Genomic DNA, 23,839 nt, shown 5'->3' with positions numbered 1-23,839 from the left:
TAAAAAAAAACTGGAGTTCTAAGGCTTGGAATTATGGCACAGTGGATCTGACTGCTGCTCTGACACCAGCATCCTACACTGGAACACCAGTTCAAGTCCCAGCTACTGCACTTCTGATCCAGCTTCCCGCTGCTGTGCCTGGAAAGGCAGTGGAAGATGGTCAAAGAACCTGAGTCTCTGCCATCCATGTAGGAGACAGGATGGAATTCTGGGCTCCAGCCTTCAGAATGGCCCAGACTTAGCTGTTGTGGCCATTTGGGGAGTGAACCACTATATGGAAAAATCAATCTCAATCTCTCTTTCAAATAAATAAACATCTTTAAAAAATACCAATTTGGGCATCTAGGAGAAGGTTTAGGCTGGAGATAAAATTTGAGAGTTGAGAGAATAGAACAACTATCAAGAATGGATGAACACTATGAGGCTGGATGAAATTGTCCGAGTTTAAGTAGAGACAGAAAAAGCAAGAGGATCAAGGACTGAGACTCCTGGAAATCTAGGTTGTAGTTTCTAAGTTGGGGCGAGGCAGAGAAATCAATAGAGGAGACTGGGAAAGAGTCTTGTATACATTTTCATACTTTCCCCACTGTAATAGGAAAATCAGTGGATGCACAGTTCCCAAGAGCCACGCTCTCTATTGCAGGAAGAAGTCTGTTCCAGTGTCCACCCATCCCACTCATCTCTCATCCCGGAACATATTCCTCCTATATACACATTCACATCCAACCCACACTTCCACAGGACCAGTGAGAGGACACTCTTGGAAATATCCCAACCAGGACTTTGCTGGACCCAAGGACTCTCTTCATTCACCTTTCCAGTCAAACACAGAAGGGAATTGGAACACAGAACTCAATTCTGGAACTCTGGGGTCTTGTTCAAATTCAACTACATAGATTGGTATTTGCTCCTCTTGGAAACAAATTTTTCTTTTTGTCTCCATTCACTGAAGTCTTAAGTAAGAATGGATTTAACAATTAAGTTTAAATACTTAGAGAACAAACACTACCCTGTAGAACAAGACAAAGAACTCTATGATATCATCTCTCACTGTGCATCAGCACTATGGCAAGGCTGAGGGTACTGAGCTCTGAGGGGCTCTGTACCTCTGATTTGCACTGTATTTCCAAAGAATGTCACAGTCCCCCGCAGAAAGGTCAAGTTTTACACAATCTAATTAAGTACCCTGACTTGCTTTGGGCTGCTTGTGGTATTTCCAGTGCTGTTTTGAACTAAGTATTTGCTCCCTGCTGTCAATCAATGCTTTAAGTGGTCATAAAAAAAAAAAAAGTTTTCTGATGTACCTCTTACTTTCCAAGCAACAGAACAGAAGCTGTAGCTGTACTTTGCCAAAGAAATGGCATGACCCAGTAGGAGGTAGAAGTGGCCAAACAAGATGCCCAGGTTAGAGACACACGGCTGAACACTTAAATTTCCTATTTGTGAGTTGCTGTCCTGGCATTATGTGGACACCTTCTTTGCCAAGGAGCTTGCCTGCGATGGCCCCATTGGAAAGCATAATACAAGTACTGAGAAGCTAGAGACAGCAACAATGTGTCCTAACCTTAGTTAGAACACCAGGTCCGATCCTGCTGTGGTCTCTCACAAACAATTGCTGCCTGATACCTGATACCACAGAGAATTTAATGAAACCTTAGCGCTGTGTGGATGGCTTATTGATAGTCACCATTAGTACTGAACATCTCCCAGTGAGATGAAGACAATTCTTGATTTCCTACGGCAGTTGAGTCACACCAGTTTATCCAGCAGTGCTAAATCTCCCAGTCCAGACTTTCTTATACAGAAAAAAAAAAATTAGAACCCACAGAAATCTGGGCAAAAGCCAATTTGTATTAGAGTGACAAAAATAATCCACATTTCCAGCAATTAGCTACAGAAATGAACAAAGCATTCTTTGTAAGCAAACTTTATTACTCTTTGCAATTCCCAGAATGTGTAGTATATTCCTACTATACTAAAATAACAACAAAGCATGTACAACCAACAGTAAATTCTACATAATTCACCTTTTAATTATCTTTACTTCAATCAAGATATAAGAATTTGTTTAACATATAGGAGGGTTAATGGCAGCTATAGGAGACTGACTGTCCCACTGATCTTTCAAATTTCAACAGTCATATTCCTAATACAACCAGAGTGGTGTTTGACTCGGGAAATTACCTCCTTTGGTCTTCAAAACCCTGTAATATGTAATATGACAGATGCTCACTACATACCTAGTGAATGAATGAATAGTTGATTTCATCAGCTCTTTCATGGATGCCTACCTGGACACTGGGTACTAAAGGATACTAAATATGAAGGCCCAGAACATGGCATGGCCTTTGCCTCTGGACAGTTAAGAGCCATAGAACCTGAGCAGAGGGTATCAGGAATGGACATATTAGAGTATTCCAACATACTTCACCTACAGCATGATTGATCAAGTCACTGGGCCTGGTTGCTATTTCAAAGCTCTATTTCTACCTACCTTATTTTCATTTTATCAGAGAGCAAGTCCCTAAGGACAGGGTCTATATCATGCATATCTTTGTATAATACTCCACTGCACCCAGTACCATACCTAGGACATATTAGATGCTCATTCAGTAAATGCTGTTAGGTAAATTAAACTAAGCAACATGAAACATAAATTATCCTACTGCATTACAATGCATGTCAAATTTCAGATTGGCTTGAGAGATAAATCTTTTCATATGAATTGGTTAACTGATATGTGGATGCTGAAAATGGCAACAAGACTGTGACAGTCACCTTGGATGAGGTATACAACCAAGTACATTGGCAATGTGCATACAAAGCCAACAAAGGGGTAAAAAGAGGGCAAGAACGTTTGTGCTTCTAACTATTTTGTATCATTATCTCTCTGCAAGGTTTAGAGTCTTAGTTCTAGCCCCAAAATAGCATGTGTGTATAGAACTATGATTTTCAACGTGCTTTCACAGGTTCCTTCATCTTCTCCCTGATGAAGGAAGCCTCGTTATTTCCATTTATGAGATAAGGGAACTGCATATCCAAGAAGCTTTTATGATTCTGATTTAGAAAAAGACACTGACCCTCAACAGTAGAGGCAAGGGCTATAAACAATAAACTGAAAGTATGTTATTGTAAAACTTAAAAGGAGGAATAAGGAAAGAAGGAGGCCGAAGGGTGAGAGCATGGGTGGGAGGGAAGGTAAGGTGGGACTTATCACTGCGCTCCTAAATCTGTATACATGAAATACATGGAATTTGTTTACCTTAAAAGAATTAAAAATTTGAAAAAGAGATAGTGGTTTTGGGCTAGCTATTTGAAAGGTAGAGAAAAAGAGAAATTTCCCATTCATTGGTTCACTCCCCAAATGTCCACAAGAGCAATGCTAGGCCAGGACAAAGGCAGGAGTTAAGAACTCAATCTGGGTGTCCTACATGGACAGCAGAGACCCAGCTACCTGAACCATCATCTGCTGCCTCCCGGGATGTGCACTAGCACAAAGTCTGCGTCTGGAGGGCTGAACAAATAACAAAAGACCAAAAAGGCAAAGACCAAAAAGTTGCAATGGACTCAAACCCAAAATGGGATGTAGTAGTTCCAAGTGGGAGCTTAGATGCCCCTCCGCCCCGAGAGGCTCTGTAAATTTCCCTTGAGCACCCACAACAAGACTGACTGAGGATGCTAACCAAGGGTGCCTGCTCAGTGCTGTGTCAATTTCATCACTAAATAAGATTTTCCTACCTTAAAAAAAACACTAATTTTGTACAAGTTGATTTTATACTGTCAAAGTACATTTTAAAAGTTTTGTTAGTTTTTGTGAAGGCAATGTTAATGAGAAAAGGGAAATCTAATAATCAAAAATTAATACAGAGATAATCAGGCTCAATAAGACATTAAACCAACAAATGGAATCAGTATAATGCTTAAAAGGTAACACTCTTATATATGTCCAAGTGATATTTTCCTTATACTGAAGTAAAAACCTGCTCAAGTTTACACCTGAATGAGTGTGTGTATGTGTATACACAAACACATATGTGTGTGTATATATATATATATACACATATATGTAGATATATGAATACATAATATATTCCAGAAAAAGAAGCTTATGGCAATTCCAGGCAACCTCACCTCAAATGATGCCTCCTGGCTACAGTACCTAGTGAAGGTCATGGATGCACCAGGATCACTAACCCTGCCCCGCTCATTAGGCTGAACTCCACAGCAGTATCATTGTGCTACTCCTGCTGGCAGATAAGCTGCCATGACATTGGAGCAGCTCAAAAAAATTGGATAAATTTATCATGTTCATGTAAACCTAAGTTTGAATAAATTGGTTCCACTAAAGTGTTTATTTCAAGCATGACTTCTCACATTATGAGCAGTGGGAAACATGTTGACAAGCACACTGATCAAAGGAAACAATCTTGGGTTTTCTGTCAGGATATACCTTTATTTTTATCTCCACCTCTATTCCAATTCTAGCTGAAACTGAAGCTCTAGAAAATCTCTACTCCGGCAGGAAACTAACTAAAGAGTGTTTCAGGGATAGCATGAGTAACTGATTATATTATCCATTGCTCTGTCCACTTTCCCTTTTTGGTCTTTTATTACTTGTTCAGCCCTTGAGACTGATTCATATCTTGGCATTCCTCTGGTTTTCATTTCATGTCTTTCTGCTTTTTGACTCTGAGTCTCTTCACATTCAATTTCTATTTCCTTGTCTTAAATGCTCATTTGTATGTTCAACTACTCTCTTGGTTAACGCCCCAATTCAATATGGCAATATCCTAAAATGAGCATTTAGGTCTTACCAACACAGATAAAGAAAAATGTACATGGGTTTGGTGGGAGTGATCCCGTTATCTGACTGGCTCCAAAGATGAGCAATGAGAAGTTAAACATTCAGTATCTAAATAGACAAGAATGACCTGTGCCATCCTAAGTACCTAAAGAGGCTCATTTCAGAAAGCAGGCATTTCAGGGGCCAGCACCATGGCGCAGTTGGTGAAGCTCCAGCCTGCAGCACTGACATCCCATATGGGCGCCGAGTTGGGTCCTGGCTGCTCCACTTCAATCCAGCTCCCTGTTAATGCACCTGGGAAAACAGCAGAGAATGGCACAAGTCCTAGGGTCCCTGCTCCCATGTGGGAGACTGGAACAATCTCCTGGATCCTGGCTCCAGATCAGCCCAGCTCCAGCAGTTGTGGCCATTTGGGGAGTGAACCAGCAGATGGAAGATCTCTCTCTATTCATATTCATATTCTCTTTCAAATAAATAAAAAATATTTAAATGTCCCTTCTCCTTGTCTTGCCAAATCCAGACTTGATTTCATCCCATTGTGTTTCTGCAGAGACTTAATATCCTTTAACCCCTTTCTCTCATAATTCCACCCCAAGGTCTACTGACTTCATCCTCTCACAATTTTATTGAGGTCTCTCCTGTCCTAGCTCCCATTTTCCTTTTCAAACTACCTCCCTACTCTATCAAAACTGCAGACAGGAAAGCTTAAACGGTGACATCAAACACTGTCATCCTATGGCCAACTCTGTTTTGTAGAGGCTCGCTGTAATTCCCTGCAGAGAGGGACCCTCGAGCCAAGCCTAGGCCATGCCCAATGGTGAAGCATAGTGAAGTCTGACTGGGTGGCTAGGGAGGAAGGCAGCAGAGAGCATGGCACAGAGTATCAGAGATGGATGAACATTCAGCCTTCACTTTTACACCAGCCCCTCTCCCATAAATTCTTGCACCCTGACCTTCAGTGTCCACAGACATTCTCTCTTCCTTAGTTTTCCTCATTCTCCTCCCTCTTCCTTCCACTGGGTTCTCTGTCGCTTCATGGCCTCATCCTTTTCCTCCCTGCCTGACTGCCACGCTACTCCATCTCCTCCCTCAGTCACGCTTCAACACCTTCCCCACCACCTCCTAACTGCAGGTGGACTGCTGGACTCCGCTTTCTTTTTTTATACAGAGAGAGAGACAGAAAGGTCTTCCTTCCATTGGTTCACCCCCAAATGGCCGCTACTGCACCGATCCGAAGCCAGGAGCCAGGTGCTTCCTCCTGGTCTCCCATGCGGGTGCAGGGCCCAAGGACCTGGGCCATCCTCCACTGCCTTCCTGGGCCACAGCAGAGAGCTGCATTGGAAGAGTAGCAACCGGGACAGAATCCAGCGTCCCTCAGGACTAGAACCCGGGGTGCCGGCGCCACAGGTGGAGGATTAGCCAAGTGAGCCGCGGCGCCAGCCAAGCTTCTTAATTCTGTTTGGTTTTCTCACTCTTCCACTCAAAAGTACCACTCAGGTTCCTAAGGGTCTCCTCAATGTGCCGAAATATACCATCTTGGCAGTAGTTTTTCATGTGACATCCTTCCCCATATTGCTTCGGTCAAAGTACATGGCTATGCACATCTCATATTTTCTTACCACGTGTTTTTCTCCTATTGTTTATCCTTTGTGGTGCCTGTATCCCTTGCTGCCCACATTCCTCTTCCCCCATAATTTAGGTCTACCTCATAATTTAAGGTTTTCTTCAAATGCTACCTTTTTCATGAAGGCTTTCCTAGTCCTTAAATGATAATAATGCCTCCCTTCCTTCCTTGAAACTTTTATAGTATGTTGGGCCCAAACTGCGGCATCACATTTTGGTTTGCATCATAATTATTCATGCCTTGCTACTATCTTCCCTCTACACAGACATATGTGATACTTTCAGATTTCTTAGGTCAAGGAATGGGTCTTATTTTAAATCTGTGCTTTCAGAATGCCCAGATCATACACTTTGCATGTGGGAGATACTCATTAGTTAGTGAGTACCATAAAAAACGAACCGAGGACTATTATACAATAGGGTCATGGGTCATTTTAGTTATTCCATATTAAGGCGTGGAAGGCTGGCATCATATGGACTTCAGCTCAGTTTAATGTTCCCACTCTGAGTTCTTTCCCTTTCTCTCTCAAACATTTTGACAAGCTTCATCTGTTTGAAATTACTACCAGTTATTTTTAAAACTTTGAAGCACAAAGCAACAAATAAATGGCATTCATCCAGTAACACTTTGCATTTGGTGCTTGATTTTTTAAAATCTTTTCAAATAAGTCTGAGGGCTGCTCACCGTTTTCACAACTTGTGAAGGCACAGAAAACTCACCAATGGAAGTCATTCACACAGCTTCGGCCTTGGGCCAGGAAGTTTATTTTATTGTCTGGGCAAGGGTGTATGTGGCTTCTAAATAAGAATTAAAAAGGCCTTCCCTACTTTGATTTTTATAAGTGAACACTGCAGCCCTAATCCCCTAAGAATATCTGAGTTAATACTTCAGATAAATTCTGGTGAATATAACTCATTTCCTCCTTACCTGTGAGCTATTTTAGTCAACTACTATCTAACTGAATTTTCTTTAGACAGTTCACAGCTAGGCTGACTGACAGGGTTTAAACCGATAATACTGATCAATAGGCCACCAAGGACACATTGTGCCCACATAATAAACAGTGATAATAAGCAAGTTCCTGACATCTGAAAGATATTCTCTTTAATTAATTCTTATACATAATCCCACAAGGTGTGCTGACTCTGTTTAAAAGATATGTAGTCAATTCTACTGAGCAGGTTGGTTCTATGTTCTCATAAAATACAGCACAATAATAAATGCATAGTACTCAAAATGCAACATTTACTATTGCTTTCAATTTCCAACACTAGTTCTTTCAGGAACCATTAGTATTGTAGTCAGTTATCTATATTCCTATATATATCTATATAGATACTCAAATATACAATGATATACAATGTATCAATATATATAACTAATTTTAACTCCTTTGAGCTAACTTGAATATGTAGTTCTGCCATGCAATTTACTGTGCCTCTCAGAATTATGAACAGGTAATCTCTAAAGATCTTTAATGCTATACAGGATATGCACACATTTCCATCTCTTCATTGCCTTAGATAGTTCCCTGTATTTTCACTCTCTTCCCTTCTATTGATCTTATCTCAACAGAAAGAAATGCCTTTCCCTATTGCCAAGGGTAATAGCCCTGTATTCCATTCACTTTTGTCTCCTCTAATTCTTATTCTGTGTTTTCAATTTTTCTTTCTCCACGTGTTCTTTTTTCTATCATCACGTTCAGGTTTTACTCCCTCTTCCACCCCTACCAAAACAAACCAAAACTGAAAATAACAATAATCCTGAGCCATGACTTTGATAATCACACAAGACTCTAACATTTCTTTAACCTTGTTAAATCATCAATGACCTCCTCAATTCGCTAACTCGATGACTTGGCCTTACTCTTCACTATCTACAGCATTTGACAGTGCTGGCTCTTCCTTCCTTGTGAAATGCACCTTCTCCTGACTACAGTAACTCCATGTGTTATCCTCTTATTGCTCCATTGATGATGCTTCTTCCCTTTGGTGCCAGCTGTACATAAATGTTCCCCCAGGGCTAGTGCATACTATGTCCTATCTCCTTTATTTTACATATCACTTCTATTTGTAGTACCTAAGAATTCTCTTACCCTCACATCCCTACTAAATTACAGTCGTACACTTTCACCAACCTGTTGGATATCTTATTACCCCAAACTAAATATGACCTCAGCCATTTCCCTTCCCCCAAAGTTTGTCACTTCCTTAATTTTGCAAATGATACCAAAACTCTACAATTAATCCACGTACAAAAGGCTGCCTCCCTCTTTGACGCCCCCTTCCTTCCTTCACCACCCACATGTTACCAGCTACCACATCATTCTGGGACATCATTTGCATGGTTTGGTTATTAATATCCTTTACTTTTTTACATAGCCATAATCATACTTCAAAGAAGGTTTTTATATTCTTACACAGAAAACAACCATTCAGTCCCTTACAGTTAGGGAGGTCATTTGATCAGTCTGGCCAAGAGACCGTGAGTCAAAGCATTCAATTACAGCTAGACAGGAACAGAAAAAACAGGTATGAGACCCGCATGTGTTCCCTTCTCCTGCCATAGCAACCAGCAATGCTCCAGAACAGAAAGTCTCCATCGTAAGTTTCCTTAAGTACCCATGAAGTGTACAACCATCTCCCCAAGCTGCATAGTTCATGTAGTGAGAAAAACAAACCTTTGTGATGTTCAGCCCCTGGTATCTAGGGTATAATGTATTCTTCAGATAACAGCCTGCTTTCCCTCTCATCTTTTCAAATAACCCTATTATAGGGAACCTATTCCCTATTCCTTCTGTTGTTCAAATACCATTCTTCTTTCAATTTAAAACACCACTTCCCCCAGGAAGCCTCTGCTGAGGTCCCTGCTAGATCCAATCCTCTATTTGTACCATGCTGCTCGTTTATTAATGCCGGTATTTAGAGTTCTTCTCTAAATAATAGGCAAGAACCCTCTAGGGCTTATTAATTTGGGGATTAATAAGCATATGGTGATATCGTATGGCATCCCAAAGTCCGGTAACATATGTGGCATCCCAGATGGCACTTCTGGGGAACTTTAAAGGGCCACATTTTGATATACATTTTAGGGGGTCATCCCAGATATCATATTTATGTGTTCCCATAACAATGGTGGAATGAATGTCTCATCCTCTCTACTCAACTGATCCAGGGCAGGGTCTACATTTTTAATTTTGATATCACTGCTACCACCTCCACCCCCAAGTACAGGGAGACAGCTTCAATAAAACCTACCAGCAGCATCAAGACAGTTGCAGCCCCTCTGAGGACTTGTTAAGTAGATTTTTATGAGCTGTGAATAGGAGCCAAGTATTAATCCTTTCATATTCATCAAATTCAACAGCCCTCATAATTACTTCAAATACTGAATAGGAAGTATTCTAGCCAACCCCTGCCTACTGAGCAAAAATACACATAAACTATGTCAAAATACATACACATTCTATGAACACTTGCATGTGTGTGCATAGGTGTACATATGTGTGTGTATCCTACTCATTAGTAGCGATGAGGGAAATAAGTGAAGGGATGCATGAATAAACTAGCCCATTCATTCCCAAATGTGCCAATCTGAAACTTCGAACTATCATAACCAACATTTGCCTAGATGGCTACAGTATCAACTACAAGTTCTGCCACCCTTTGTCCCAAATTTCCATAGTACAGAGTAATTCTGGTTAAGCTGGTGGACGATCTCAGCAACTGGCTTGCCCTTTTTTTTTTTTTTTTTTTTTGACAGGCAGAGTGGACAGTGAGAGAGAGAGAGACAGAGAGAAAGGTCTTCCTTTGCCCTTGGTTCACCCTCCAATGGCCGCCGCGGTAGGCGTGCTGCGGCTGGCGCACCGCGCTGATCCGATGGCAGGAGCCAGGTGCTTCTCCTGGTCTCCCATGGGGTGCAGGGCCCAAGCACTTGGGCCATCCTCCACTGCACTCCCTGGCCACAGCAGAGAGCTGGCCTGGAAGAGGGGCAACCGGGACAGAATCCGGTGCCCCGACCGGGACTAGAACCCGGTGTGCCGGCGCCGCAAGGTGGAGGATTAGCCTAGTGAGCCGCGGCGCCGGCTTTGGCTTGCCCATTCTTGGTCAAAGCCATCCTTGACACCTTCCTGTGAGCTCATGGCTGAACCATCAATCAATCATGTCGGTCTTTGTTCTCAACCAACTCCCCAGTCCACCCACTTCTCAGCATTGCTATCACCATCCTTGAACAAGTCACCTCTTCAAGCTCAGAATATCACAATACCTTATAACTGGTGTATCCTTACTCTACCCTTTTTCTTCTTTTTCTTTTTTTAAGATTTATTTATTTACTTGAAATTCAGAGTTACAGAGAAAGGGAGGCAGAGAGAGAGAGAATCTTCCATCCACTTGTTCACTCCCCAGTTGGCTGCAACAGCCAGAGCTGCACCTATCCGAAGCCAGGAGCTTCTTCCAGGTCTCCCATGTGGGTGCAGGGGCCCAAGGACTTGGGCCATCTTCTACTGCTTTCCCAGGCCATAGCAGAGAGCTGGATCAGAAGTGGAGCAGGCAGAACATGAGCTGGCATCCATAAGAGATGCCAGCACTGCAGGCAGTGGCTCTACCCACTTCGCCACAGCGCCAGCCCCAACCCTTTCTTCAATCAATTTTCCACCCTCCATCCAAATTGATCTTTTTGAAATTCAAATTTTATCATCCCTCCCCCCAACTCCACTGCTTTAGAATCAAACAAAACCACCTATCTTGGCCCATGAAATTTGGCATGGCCAATCTGACCTTTCTCTCCAGCCTTATCCTCTACCAGGAACCCTCTCTCCCCATTCCACTCTGATCTTTTAGTTCTTCCAATGCTTCCCTGTTCCCTGCTGCAATGGGATTTCTAACACTGGGATTCTTCCTTACCCATCTTTGCTTCAAGTTCTGTCCTATTCATCCTCCAGCTCTCAGCTCAGGCAACACTCCTTAGGAGGTCTTTTCTGGCTGCTATACTAGATAAAAATCCCTCAACAGCCTGTGTTGTTAGAAGTCACAACAGCAATTTATCCTCTGATGGGGGTAGAAATTCAAAGAAAACAAACAGAGAGCTCTGGGTGCTGATGAATTTCTCTTTCTTCATATGCATGCTAGTTACACAGGAGTGTTAATGTTTGGGGAAATTGGTTGAGCTATTCATCTATAACATGCATATTATTCTATGTGTACATTTTGACAAAAAGCCATTGTTTTATTTTTTATTTTTTTTGACAGGCAGAGTTGGACAGTGAGAGATACAGAGAGAAAGGTCTTCCTTCCATTGGTTCACCCCCCAAAATTGCCACTACAGCCGGCGCGCTGCACCAATCTGAAGCCAGGAGCCAGGTGCTTCCTCCTAGTCTCCCACGCAGGTGCAGGGCCCAAGCACTTGGGCCATCCTGCACTGCCTTCCTGGGCCACAGCAGAGAGCTGGACTGGAAGAGGAGCAACCAGGACAGAATCCGGCACCCCGATCGGGACTAGAACCTGGGGTGCCGGCGGCGCAGGTGGAGGATTAGCCTAGTGAGCCATGGCGCTGGCTGACAAAAAGCCATTGTAAGATACATACAGCATCCTGACCCTAGTAGATTTCCTTTTTCACAAACTATGTTTTCATAGCCATCATTTTATATTATTTGATGGTCTATCTGCCTCCTATTGGAATGTAAATCCTGTGCAAGCACACCAGATTTACTCATCATTGATCCTACAATGCCTGGCCTAATATTTTGAAATATTTGATGGCTTGGACAGAGAAACTTCTAGGATGAACCTTGCATGTTGAACAGGCCATTTTGAATAGCACAGAATAGCTGATAGGAAACAACGGCAGCTTTCTCTTGCTCTGCACATTCTGTTGTTGAGCATCCCTTTCAATTCTCAGTACCCACCTGATACAATTTTTTTAAAGATGTATGTATTTATTTGAAAGGCAGAGTTACAAAGAGGCAGAGGCAGAGAGAGAGAGACAAACAGAAAGAGGTGCTTTCCACCTGCTGGTTCCAATGGCCTGAGCAGAGTCAATCCAAAGCCAGGAATTTCTGGGTCTCCCATGTGGGCTCAGGAGCCCAAGCACTTGGGCCATCCTCCACTGCCTTCCTGGGCCACAGTAGAGAGCTGGATCAGAAGTGCCCCCGGACTTGAAATGGCACCCATATGGGATGCCGGCACTTTAGGAGGTGGCTTTACCCACTTTACCACCTCGCCGGCCACAACAATTCTTATCCTACAAAGATCAAACCTTGTGTTGCTCTTGAAGGCAGAAGGAAAGAATAGAAGGACCAAAGAATGGGAAAAAGGTGAAGAATCACAGGAAAAGCAAGAAGAGGCAGAGCAGGGCAAAACTCAGAAAGGAGCTGGCATGGAAACAGCGAGGAAGACAAGAGAAAGCAGACCTGGGCAAGCAGCCAGGCAGACCAAGAGAAGTTAAATCACAGGGGGAGCAGCAACATGATATAAACATCTATAGACATGGGGGTTAGGAAACAGAATTCGCAGATACACAGTTGGGAAATAAACAGTCAAGACTAAACAGAAACAAAATGGCAAAGCCACCAGAAGAGGAGCAACCCAAGAGAAACTATTTCCCTCAACAGCAATCCTTATTTTTCTCTAATCACACGCATCCAATTTTTCCAATAACTTGTTCAACAAATACTCATTAAACAAACACCTAATAACATATCAGGCACTGGGCAGACTTGGCTCACAGAGAACTTGCCACCTGCCAGGAGGAAGCAAAGCGGTCCAAGACAACGCTGCCTGAGGGAAAGTCCATCACAACCTAGGCGCAGGGCTTCCCTGAAGTTCCCCAGTGTTCTGCAACATTCCTTACAGGTTCCAAGGGACACCCCTGGGGGAGGAGAGAACGGATGAGACACCTGGCACAGGTAATATCAGATGAAATATAGCATCAGACCAAAAACATCTAACAAGAATAGCACACAGACACACGAGAAAGAACAAAACTGAAATTTAAAAAGGATTGAAGTCAGTCAGATAAATCAGAGCAAATAAAAACACACCAACAAAGAAAAGACGGTCAGATAGAAGTATTGGGCACCCAATAAGAAAGAGGAGTGTTGGCACTGTGGCTCAACAGGTTAAGCTGCTATCTGGTATGCCTGTATCTCACAGGGGTACGCATTTCTCTCCCAGCTGCTCTACTACCAATCCAGCTCCCTGCTAATGCACCTGGAAAAGCAGCAGAGGAAGGCCCAAGTGCTTGCGGCCCTGAACCCATGTGGGAGGTCCAGAAGAAACTCCTAGCTCTAGCTTTGGCCCTGCCCAGCCCCTGTCCTTGTGGCCATTTGGGGAGTGAACCAGCGGAATGTAAAACTGTAAACTGAAAACCATTGTCTGACAATTGCAGAAAAATAGTTCAGGGGACATTTACATTTGACCTGCTCTGTTCTGTCTCTCCCTCTCTGTAATTCTGACTTTCAAATAAATAAACCTTAAAAAAAAGGTACACAACATGAATCACATTATAATCCTTCCCATATATCACTTTTGTTTTATAATTTTTATATGAAGGGAACAAATTTAATGTATTGCAGATACACAGCTTTAAGAGCATAATGATCCTATATCCATTTTTTGAAAACCAGAAAAGAAATTACTGTTTAGTGTTTCCAAGGAAACCTGAAATTCTCTGTCCTCAGCCTGAAGGTCTGGAGCCCTGAATCCTCCAACTTCCCAGAGTCTTCCATCCACCCAATTGCTTCCTGAGGTCACTAGAGGGCCATGTCAGTGTATCTAATAAGGACTTTTCTTTATTTTCCTTGGCTAGTCTTTATCCATTTTATTCTTGAAATAGTAACACAATATTCTTCTCTACAATGCTAAAGAAAAAAATTTACTTTCTAACGTTGAGCTAAAAATATTTGCTAAATATTGCACATACACAGGCTTAGGTGCATGGAGATAACTGTAAAAATCCACCACAGTCTCTGGGAATACTGCAGAAAGGAGTTCAGGGCACATTTCCATTCTCCATTCTTGGAAGAGCATTCCGATTTAAAATCTTATTTTTTGCATGACTTTCCCAAACCAAACAAGTAAGGAGTTCTTAAATGAATTAACACTATTTCTAGATATTTCCTCTGTCCCACTAGGCCCTTCCCATCTCTTTCACTCTCATAACCCCACCGTCCTTGCCTGCATACTTTAGAGGGGCAAAACCTATGAATATACATTTCATCCGCAAAGTCCCACTGCCCTTCATGGCTTCCAGCACAACTAAAGGCATTTATTTACCACTACTAAATCCTCAAAAGCAGCAGCAATGCAAAAAAAAAAAAAAAAAAAAAAGAAAGAAAGAAAAAAGAAACATTTTAAATATAACTATAGCAGGGAGGGCCTGGCAATGTTACAGCAAATTAAATTTTAATGAGACACGGAAAATGCTGAACCTTCAGGAAGTTTACCATAAGAAGGGGCATCCAAAGGACACAATTGCCCCAGGCCCCAGGTGTAGACACAGGAATAACTACATGCCAGGGTCACCCAAGGTCAAGAATTTGCTAAGCACACAAATCCAGATGTGGAGAGATCAGCCTTCTGCAAACATACTGGATTTTACTTAGAAAAACAAATTGATGCAAGCTTCTTGAAGGCTGGAAGAAAACTGTTGTCTAACAAGGTCAAGTTACTGGGTTCATGAAAGACGCTGTACAGACAAAGGCAACTAACTGCTGGCCAATAACTCAGTGACCCTAAAGCCTGTGTCTTCTGAGGTTTGCTTCAGGAACCAACTTACATAGGGGCCCTGTGTGACATTTTCTTCCATTGCTTTTTGAGATTCCCTCCATGCTCCTGCTCTGTGCATCAGCCCAGGTCCCTGTCTTCTAGCTCCTCACTGGGCACTGCCAGTGAGAGGGGGAAAAAAAGGAGTAAAAAGCCATGGTTTGATACTCCTCCTCCAAAGTCCAAGCTCCAAGCTTATATTTGCGTTCCCTATTCCTATGGCAATAACCACTTCCTCCCCTTTGCCCTACAGCTCTGATCTTTATGGATTGCCAACAGTCGGTCCTCCTGGCCTCTGGCTTCTCTCTAGGCTCAGTAACTGGAAAGTACCCACAAAACACCACACATGGGAGTTAACTCAAATCCTGGTAGTGATTCCTTTCACTGCCTCCCTCCAAAGTCACCTTGGCCAAGCACTGTTCACCCCTTAACTGAAGGCCATAGCCTCATGCCCCTGTCCTTGCCAAGAGTCCCATCTGTTTTTGCCAGATCCCTGACCAATACAAGCACCCTGACATGATTTTTCATCTACAGTAGCTAATAGTATGAGTTTTGACATCAGACTACCCAAAATGACTTTGGATTTTTTATCAGCCAGTATCAATGAGATCTTAGATCAGCCCTCTTCATAGTTCCTCACCAGCAGGATCCCAGTGGAACTCAATTACAGAGTAATGACCATTAAACCATACAGGTGGGTGTTAGCTCAGTCCCTGCTGTGTGAAGGTGCTCAAAAGAAGTGAGCTATTGTTTTTATCATGGTTACTATTTACAATCACCACTTGCTAGCTCCTTTCTCACGGACTTCCACTGCTGTCTTTCTCTCTCTCATTTGTGTTGTCTGTCTTGTCAGTCTCTTGTTAAAACAGAAACACGCCAGACAGCATGGAGTCCACTGCCACACTTGGATCCTGAGACACCAGGGCTGACCCCAAAGCAGAAGTCACCAAGGCTGGAGGCCCAAGCTAAGGATCCCATCTAGGGCCAGGCAAGCCCTGAGGATGCCTTTCACCCCAAACCTATCCCCCTTCCCACCAGCTGGCAGAGCCAATTTTCATGCGGAATATTCAGCAGTAACAGCATCTATCACAATGACATTCTGTGACTTCCAGAAACTGAGACATCTAGAAATAGCCATCTGAGTAGTATCACTTCAATCCCCTGTCACTTTCTGAAATGACCCAATGAGAAAAATAAAGTGGCTGTGACTTTCTGCTGAGCATGTACAGCATCAGTTAACAGACCTGCCTCCATGATCCTTGGCAAATGATAGTAGGGCTTCTGCAGCACCTCCAAGGGGCATGAATAGATCCCAGTATCAGCGACTGATTGGTCCTACTTCCAGTACCCCCAGATCTTTCACCCAGTTATTTAAATCAATGCGTGCCTTTCTTTCTCTGATCTAAAGAGAATTAAAGCTAGATTTTATGAAATTGTATTAGGAGGAAAAAGATATCTTCTATGTCCCTTAAATCCTTTACGATATCTTTTTATATACTGGTATTTTTTAATAGTCTGGTCTTTCTCATTTCACATTTTTATCAAAGCACAAAGGAGACACTTTTATCGGTTGTCATCAAAAACAAGGCAGTTTGGAAATACACAAACAAAACACTTCAACCTTAAATAAGGTGGCTTCAAAAATGCTGTTTCTCCCTGTGGGCTCTTACTGCATTAAAAGCACTAGAAGTCTCAATAAGAAAAATCAGGACAACACCCCAACTAACCTAAAATTGCGGAGGGACCCTCTTGTAATCGTACCAGTTTTATAATTTCTGTAAGGCAAAACTGCAGAAGGAAGATGTCTTCCAAGTTTATATCCTCATCTTTCCTATTCCAGGAACAAAAAATTAAAAAAGAAAAGACCTTGTCCTTTCCATGCATGCCCTCTCCAGATCGGCATTAAAATAAAATTAAACTTTCTCATTACTCATTGTCACTGTATATAGAGAGTTACCATTATTCTTCCCTTATAACCTATTTCCTTTATAACCCAAGGTCAGAAAGCCCCCTGTGCAAGTCCAAGTAGGATACATGACACAGACAGGAAAAGATCTGGAATCCCACTGTGTTCTGGTCATCTTTAAATTATTCCACTGATGTTGAGCAGAGACGCTTGTCATACAAACCCATGCCCATCTGGGTTCCTGGGCAGAAGCTGTATGATGGCATAACAAAGTTCTGAGAGGACATGACTTAGTATGCAGTGTATCTAAGTTGTCATCATAAAAATATCATGGAGTTTGAAACTCTGATGAACTTGAATAGGAAAATGTTGAGGAAAATTGTAATTACCATTATTTCTTTAAGACATTCACATATGCTTGGATGGCAAGAACAACTGAAATTAACTGTCCTCTCTCAAAAATAAATATATTTTCGAATTACGATGTCAGAAGTGAAAGATCCTGAAGTCACTGACCTACCAAAACAGAACAGGACATAAATATATTCAGTAAATAAATGTTAGCTTTTATTATCTTTTTTAGAAAATCTCAAAGACCACATAATGAAAACTAAGATGTTCAAACCTAACCTAATTATCGTACTGTGTTCAGAGACCTTTTTTCTGTGTTCTCCTTCCTCCCTGATACTGTTTCAATGGTTTGTGACTCTGCTAAGCTGTGTTTTAAAAAGTTTGCGGGGCTGGAGCTGTGGCGTAGCGGGTTAAAGCCCTGGACTGCAGTGCTGGCATCCTATATTGGTACCAGTTCTAGTCCCGGCTGCTCCTCTTCCAGTCCAACTCTCTGTTATGGCCTGGGAAAGCAGCAGAAGATAGCCCAAGTCCTTGGGCCCCTGCACCCACATGGGAGACCCAGAAGAAGCTCCTGGCTTCAGATGGGTGCAGCTCTGGCCATTGCGGCCATCTGGGGAGTGAACCAGCGGATGGAAGACCTCCGTTTCTACCTCTCTCTGTAACTCTGTATTTCAAATAAATAAAATCTTTTAAAAAATAAAGTTTGCATAGGGGTTGGCCTGTGGCACAGCAATATAAGCCACGGTCTTCAGTGCCGGCATCCCATACAGGCACCAGCCCAATTCCTGGCTGCTGAACTTCTGATGCAGCTCTCTGCTAAAGGCCTGGGAGAGCAGCAGAAGATGGCCCAAGTGTTTGGGCCCTTGCACCCAAGTGGGAAACATGGAACAAATTTCTGGCTCCTGGCTTCCACCTTGCACAACCCCAGCCATTGCAGCCATATAGGGAATGAACCAGCAATGGAAGATTAATTATTTGAAAGGCAGAGAGAGATTGATCTGTTTTAAAAATTAATTATATTTCTCCAAATTAGGAATGAATAACCCAGAAATGATATTAAGAAATTCTATTTATAAAGACATACAAAAGAATAAAATACTTAGGGGTAAATTTAATAAAAGAAGTTTAAAATTTTTACACTGAAAATTATAATATTGTTAAGAAATTAAAGACATAATATTAGACATAGTCCATGCTCATCCATCAGAAGATGTAACACTGTTAATAGTACAATATTCCCCAAATGATCTATAGATGCAACACGATCTGTATCAAAATCCCAACTGCCTTCTTTGCAGAAACTGATAATCTGATCCAAAAATCCAAAAATCAGTTATGGAATTCCAAGGGGCCCAGAATAACAGAAAAAAAAAAAAAACCTTTAAAAAGAACAAAGAAAACTTGTACTTTCCAAAGACAAGACTTACTTCCAAGCCTCAGTAGTTAAGACAATGATACTGACATACGGATAGATACTGACATAGATAGTTAGAAATAAATCCTCATGTTTATGGCTATCTTATTCTTACACAAGAATGCCAAGGCAATTCAGTGGACAAAGAGTAGTCTTTTCAAGCAATAGTGCTACGACAACTAGATACTTACATATAAAAGAACAGAGTTGGAACTCAACTTTATGCCATATACAAAAATTAACTTGAATCAAATCACTAAAAGAGCTAAAACTATAAACTTTTAGAACATAGGTATAAATCTATAACTTTGTATTAGACAGTTGACACTGAACACATAAGCAGAGAAAAATAAACAACTTCGCCAAAATTAATGTCATTTGAACTTCAAGTGACATTATCAAGAAAGTGAAAATACAATTCACAAACAGAAAAAAAGCATGTGCAAATAATTCATCCAATAGGCAAATGACATCTAGATTATATGAAGAACTCACAAACAATAAAACTTACATACACACACACACACACAAAACCTGTCCCAGTCCATTCTCTGCTGCTGCAAAGAACACCTGACACTGTTCAATATACAAGGAATAGTTACTTATTTCTAATAGTCTGGATGTTGAACAGTCCAAGATCAAGGAGCTAACAACTGGGACAGTGCATTTGTCTTGGCAGTGAAGATGCTCACATCTATCATCAGACTGCCTGTATTCAATTCCCGACTACAGTTCTTGATCCAGCTTTACCATCAGTTCAAACATTGGGAAACAACAGTAATGACTTAAATGATTGGATTCCTGCCACTAATATGGAAAACCTAAATTGCATTTCTGGCTCCTGGCTCTGGCTTTGGCCTATCCCCGACTGTCGCAACATTTGGTACATCAACCACCACATAAAAGAGTGTTTTCCTTTCTCTTTGCCTCTCAAAAAAAAAAAAAAAATCTTTAAAAGAGCTTGCATTTGATCTTATGAGGGCCTTCTTGATGTGTCTATACATGGTTGAAAGCAGGACAAGCAATCCAAATACAATGTGAAGCCTGCTGAATAAAGGCTTTAATACTTAATACCATGAGAGGAGTCCTCTGGACTGGAAGAGGAGCAACCGGGACTAGAACTTGGTGCCCATATGGGATGCCAGCGCCAAAGGCAGAGGATAAACCAAGTTAGCCATGGTGCCAGCCCGCATAAACCAATTTTTAAAAATTGGTCAAAGAATTTGAATACACATTCTTACTTATGCAAATGGATAACTGGACATAAATGGTATATGTTAGTTTGTAGGGAAATTCAAATAAAAAATCAAATCAAAATGATAGTGAAGTATCACTCCACACTGAATAGGACAGCCATGATCTAAACAGACAACAGCAAATATTGGTTATGATACAGAGAAATAAAAACCCTGGTGGAAATATGTTGGTGGGAATGTAAAATGGCAAAACAGCATGGCATTCTTTTTAAAAGTTAAACAGAGTACCTATATGATGTAGCAATTCCACTCAAGAAGTATTCCAAACATGTATCCACATAAACACTAATACACAAATGTTGATAGTGGCATCACTCATAATAGCAAAAAAAAAAAAAAATAGAAACTCTAATGCTCATCAATTGATCAATCAATATATAAAATATTGTATATCCATAAAATGGACTTTTTTTTTTTTGACAGGCAGAGTGGACAGAGAGAGACAGACAGAGAGAAAGGTCTTCCTTTGCCATTGGTTCACCCTCCAATGGCCGCTGCGGCTGGCGCACTGCGGCCGGCGCACTGCGCTGATCCCAAACCAGGAGCCAGGTGCTTCTCCTGGTCTCCCATGGGGTGCAGGGCCCAAGCACTTGGGCCTGGAAGAGGGGCAACCAGGACAGAATCCGGTGCCCCGACCGGGACTAGAACCCGGTGTGCCGGTGCCGCAAGGCGGAAAATGGACTACTTCTAAGCTTTATAAAGGAATAAAGTGCTGATATATACTATAATATGAATGAACCTTAAAAACATCATGCTGAGTAATAGAGGCATATGCAAAAGTCCACTTAATATTGCATGAGTCCATTTGCATTAAATTTCCAAAACAGACAAAACCATAGAAAGTATATTAATGCTGGCTGGGGGCTAAAGGAGGGGACAACCAGAAGCAACTACTAATAGGTATTATGTTTCTGTTGCAGGGATGCGGATGGACTGATATTAGATAACGTTGTTTGTTGTGTAGCTGATAAATATATTTAAACCACTCAATTATAAAAGCATGAATCGCCAGATAATGTGAATTTTCTCAATTTTTAGAAGACAGATCACACTTGAGTTTTATGCAGATTTTAAAAGTATTTGAACTTAGGGCCAGTGCCATGGCTCAATCCTGCGGAGCCTGCACACCGGGTTCTAGTCCCAGTCGGGGCACCGGATTCTGTCCTGGTTGCCCCTCTTCCAGGCCAGCTCTCTGCTATGGCCCGGGAGTGCAGTGGAGGATGGCCCAAGTCCTTGGACCCTGCACCCCATGGGAGACCAGGAGAAGCACCTGGCTCCTGCCTTCGGATCAGCGCAGTGCGCCGGCCATGGCAGCCATTGGAGGGTGAACCAACGGCAAAAGGAAGACCTTTCTCTCTCTCTGTCCACTCTGCCTGTCAAAAAAAAAAAAAGTATTTGAACTTCTAGTAAAAGCTCAAGTATTTCCATCAAAAAATTTACCGTAGAACAGACACAGATATGAGCATCTCGAAGAAAGTCCACAGTAAATGTCTATCAGGAAACAATTTCACATGGATTTTGAATTTTTCGGCATCGAAAGTCTTCAAACATTTTCAAGTACCTCAAATACAAAGTAATAAGCAGAAAAAATATCTCAAGTTATGATGGTCCCTAAAAGTAGGATTCTAGTAATTTCCAAGAGAATTTCCCAACGAATTTTTACACATGTCCAGTTATTGCCACTTAGAAAAGTCACAACAACATGTTCACTGGAGGTAGCCAGACCATGGTTCAACTCCCAGCCCGGGATTTCTCTTTAGCTTCCTCTTCAGTTTCAAACTCAGTAACTTATGAATGCTCTCAGCAAAACAAAACACCCCAGAAACACTGCTAAATACATCTTGGGGCTTGTTGCTGTGGCAGAGTAGGCTAAGCTGCCACCTGCAATTCCAGTGTCCCATATGGGTGCCAGTTCATGTCCCAGCTGCTCCTCTTCCTATCCAGCTCCCTTCTAATGGCCTGGGAAAGCAGCGGAAGATGGCCCAAGTGCTTGGGCCCCTGCACCCATGTGGGAGACCCAGAAGAAGCTCCTGGCTTTGGATTGGCCCAGTGCTAGCCATTGTGGCTATCTGGGGAGTGAACCAGCAGATGGAAAACCTTTCTCTGTCTCTCCTTCTCTCTGGCTGTAACTAACAATCCAATAAACAAAATCTTAAGAAAAATATTCATCAGAAAAAATTAAATACATCCATTTCCCATGTAAGTAATGTGCTCTAGTTTCCATCAGAACGCTTTTGCCAGGCTCCAGCTCCTAATTCAGGTGATTTGAACTGAAATGCACTTGGCTTCTTCCCAGAAACAAGTAGTTTCCTACAAAGTTGTTTTGGACAAATTGGAACACACCAGAGGAAATCTACGGAAAATAATCGGTCAACTGTGACAGGGTGGCTTATCTTTCCCTCGGGTTGCTCAAACACTCTTTCCCTTTGATGACCTTACCTGTTTCTTTAGGCTGGCTTTCAGCCATGTTGGGGGGGTCTATGATAAAATCCATCCAGACCAATATACGGGGCCTCGTCAGGATGACCTGGTTTCCCAAAAATCACCCTTTGAACCTGTAGAGCTATAAAGAGATTAGTGGTTCCTTCCAGTGGCCACCCAACATTAAAGGTTGGCCACTGCAGCTTACCAAAAAGGTGGAATTAAGAGCATGATGACGGCAGCCGAAGAAGTTAAAAAAAAAAAAAAAAAAAACACTCAAGTAAAAAGAGCCTCCTCCTCAAAGGCCCCAGGGCGATGGAGCGCCAGCCCTCTGGGAGGCCTGTTGAAGGTAAGACTTTCCCATGCTTTATATGCATTTTGGTGTTTAACATGCTAACAACAGGGGAGAGTGTGGACACACCCATCTATACCAATTGGTCAACTATACCTGGGAGTTGCCTAGGACTGGGGATGGCACTGTCATTGTAAAAAACTCCTTCTTAGCATCTCCTTGGTTTCAATTTGACTTTTCTTCATTGTTTGGATCCAGCACTAAAAGAATTTACTATCGAAAAAGGGGGACCAGGCCTGTTACTTATCAGGGCTCTACCCATGATCCTACACTGTGGGGAAGCTTCAGTAGAACAAAATCACTCAAAAGACTGGTTCTATGTCTGTCTCTAGGAGTTTCCCAAGTGTGAGGGAACAGACTAATCACTGTGCTAGCTGAGACAGTGAGACCATAGCAGACTGGACTAACAAAGACCACTTTAGGTACCTGGGAGAGGCTTATAAACAATGATGCCAAAAGGGCCAGTGTAATCCCATTATCATAAAAGGCAAGGGGTGGGCAACTGGACACATTTGGGGACTTAGATTGTATGTACTTGGCCATGACCCTAGATTAAAAAATCACCATTCAATGTTACCCCACAAAGCGAAGCCTTAATCCCATCAGGCTGGGAAGGGAGACGAGACCACAGTTACCACCTGCAAGGCCCCCTCCTGCTCCCCAGCCCATGCCCGGTAACTCTCCGGTCCTTCAGCCAACATTATCCTTAACATTTGTTACAGAGAGGCCAACAAAGTAGACAGGACTAAACACACGTTGTCATCCCCTACTGGACCACCAGCCCTCGTACTTACAGGAACTCTTATAGGGCCATGCATCCTCAATTGTTTCTCAGGGTATATTACCAGTAGATTGGCTATAGTCATATTACTAGTGCCTCAAACTCACTACCAACAACTAAGGAGGAAAAAGGAGAGCCTCAAGGAGAGTCAATGGTTTGACTCCCAAG

The 23,839-nt window shown here is 42.2% G+C and overlaps 1 protein-coding gene across 6 annotated transcripts in view; it reads right to left on the bottom strand.

The window, feature by feature from the left end:
• Positions 1-23,839, bottom strand: part of CCDC85A (coiled-coil domain containing 85A) — a 221,365-nt gene that overhangs the window by 123,126 nt on the left and 74,400 nt on the right. The window lies entirely within an intron of this gene.

Source organism: Lepus europaeus, chromosome 13, assembly GCF_033115175.1.
Source record: "Lepus europaeus isolate LE1 chromosome 13, mLepTim1.pri, whole genome shotgun sequence".
Taxonomy (NCBI): Eukaryota; Metazoa; Chordata; class Mammalia; order Lagomorpha; family Leporidae; genus Lepus; species Lepus europaeus.
The sequence above is the reverse complement of the archived record's forward strand: the minus strand, read 5'-3'. Positions and strand labels throughout refer to the sequence as shown.